Genomic DNA, 2,847 nt, shown 5'->3' with positions numbered 1-2,847 from the left:
CCATTGAAATGGTCTCCGGCAACGCAAGTACGGATTGGGGGGAGTTGGCAAGTCTGCTATCGGGTGGAAGGGTTGAAGCCCGGGGCAGGGGAGGTCCAAGGTATCCTTGTGGGGCTCAGAGGAGCCCTCCTGCTCCTCATGGTCCACAAGGAACCTTGAGTAAAAATTTAAAATAAAATCAATTTAGCTGGGCCTCCTGTGGCCAGGATGCATCACAAACCCCCCACCCCGCCATTTTACAACCCTGCCTACACCATTCCCGCCAGGCAGGGGATTTAAAATCAGCCCTTTCATTTAATCCTCCATCGATGCCCCAACACGAATTCCAGATGTCAACCATGGCTCAGTGTTAGCACACTTGCCTCTGCGTCAGATGTTTCTGCGTTCAAGCCGCACTCCAGAGGCTTGAGCACAAAATCTAGGCTGATACTTCACAGACTGTCACAGGTGCTATTTTTTTGGTGCGCGGGTGTGTGCATGTGCATTGGGATAGAGGGTGGGATAGGACATTGATCTGTAAGAGGGAAGGGCTCGGCTGGCCTATTGGCTCTTTCTTATTCTGGAATATTCTTCTGCTTTGTATCCTCCATCATCTATTAATGAACAAGATACAATTCCACCTTCCTATTAAAATGTGTTAATAAGTCATGTAGTTCCATTAGCCAGTAACAGGTCACATGGCGTCGAATTACAGTATGCAGACGATGCTTGCATCTGCACTCACTCGGAGGTCGAACTCCAAACCATCGTCAACACCTTCACCGAAGCATACGAGAGCATGGGCCTTACACTAAACATCCATAAGACAAAGGTCCTCTACCAACCTGCCCCCGCCACACAGTACTGCCCCCCGATTATCAAAATCCACGACAAGGCCTTGGACAACGTGGACCACTTTCAATGCCGTGGGAGCCTACTGTCAACAAGGGCAGACATCGACGACGAAGTCCAACACCGCCTTCAGTATGCCAGTGCAGCCTTCGGTCACCTGAGGAAGAGAGTGTTTGACCACCAGGACCTCAAACCCGGCACTAAGCTCATGGTCTACAGAGCAGCAGTGATACCTGCCCTGCTGTATGCCTCAGAGACATGGACTATGTACAGCAGGCAACTCAAAGCACTGGAGAGGTACCACCAACGCTGCCTCTGCAAGATCCTGCAAATCCATTGGCAGGATAGGCGCACCAACGTCAGTGTTCTTGCTCAGACCAACGTCCCCAGCATCGAAGCTTTGACCACGCTCGATCAGCTCTGATGGACGGGTCACATTGTCCGCATGCCCGATACGAGACTCCCAAAACAAGCGCTCTACTTGGAGCTCCGGCACGGCAAGAGAGCCCCAGGTGGGCAGAGGAAACGCTTCAAGGGCACCCTCAAAGCCTCCTTGAAAAAGTGTAACATCTCCACCGACACCTGGGAATCCCTGGCCCAAGACCGCACAAAGTGGAGGAGAAGCATCCGGGAAGGCGCCGAACACCTCGAGTCTCTTCGCTGGGAGCAAGCGGAAGCCAAGCGCAGGCAGTGCACGTCAACCATCTGTGGCAGAGACTGTAGGTCCCGCATTGGGCTCATCAGTCACTTAAGAACTCATTTTTTATGTGGAAGCAAGTCATCCTCGGTTCTCAGGGACTGCCTAAGAAGAAGAAGACATGGCTGTAATTAAACCGAGGGGTCACGATGATGTGAGTCACCCCAGGTAAGACACAGAATAAACTCCAGCTGAATCCTGTTGGGTCCCTCCCTGCTTTGTGTGCTCTCAGAACTCAATGCGAGTTTGAATGTAACTTAAAAAAAAAAATCTTCGGCCCCGAGTCTCACTGGTCAGCCTACTCTCCGAAATGGCCAATGCCCACACTCTGGGATCAGCCCGGCCCACCCCCACACTCTGGGATCGGCCCGGCCCACCCCCACACTCTGGGGCCGGACCGGCCCACCCCTACACTCGGGGGCCGGACCGGCCCACCCCCACACTCGGGGGCCGGACCGGCCCACCCCCACACTCGGGGGCCGGACCGGCCCACCCCCACACTCGGGGGCCGGACCGGCCCACCCCCACACTCGGGGGCCGGACCGGCCCACCCCCACACTCGGGGGCCGGACCGGCCCACCCCCACACTCGGGGGCCGGACCGGCCCACCCCCACACTCGGGGACCGGACCGGCCCACCCCCACACTCGGGGACCGGACCGGCCCACCCCCACACTCGGGGACCGGACCGGCCCACCCCCACACTCGGGGACCGGACCGGCCCACCCCCATACCCTGGGACCGGCCCACCCCCACTCGTGGACTGGACCAGCCCACCTTCACACTCTGGGACTGGCCCACCCCCACACTCTGGGACCTGACCAGCCCACCCCAACACTCTGGGACCGGCCCACCCCCACACTCTGGGACCAGCTAATCTCCAGGATTGCTCACTTTCAGGGACCCATCAACCTCCAACCACCCCTCAGGACAGACGCATTCGCTAGCACCAGCCTGCCACCCAGGACCGGCCAACCTCTGGGACTGGACACCCTTAAGCTGCCCTCTGAGACCGTCTCTTCCTCGAGAATCTTTCCCAAGCACTCAGTCTTCACACGTGGGCCTGGACTACGGAGAGACATCACAGCTGAGCCCAATCCTTTCCTTGCCCATTGTCCACACACTGCACTTTCCAGTAGGGGTGATTGGGCTTTGATCTGTGGAGGGAACGCTGGCTGATTCATCCACTGCTGAGACCAGACCAAGGCAGCGCCACAACTGACTCAGCAGGGAAGGTGAAGGGCTTAAACACTTTGCAGGCATGTACTGTCTATAAAGAGTCTCTTGATCTCTAGGCAGCAGTGACAGGTGGATACATAC

This window comes from Somniosus microcephalus, unplaced genomic scaffold (genome assembly GCF_052327205.1).
Source record: "Somniosus microcephalus isolate GS21.2 unplaced genomic scaffold, FLI_Smic_1.0 scaffold497, whole genome shotgun sequence".
Classification (NCBI taxonomy): domain Eukaryota; kingdom Metazoa; phylum Chordata; class Chondrichthyes; order Squaliformes; family Somniosidae; genus Somniosus; species Somniosus microcephalus.
The sequence above is the reverse complement of the archived record's forward strand: the minus strand, read 5'-3'. Positions refer to the sequence as shown.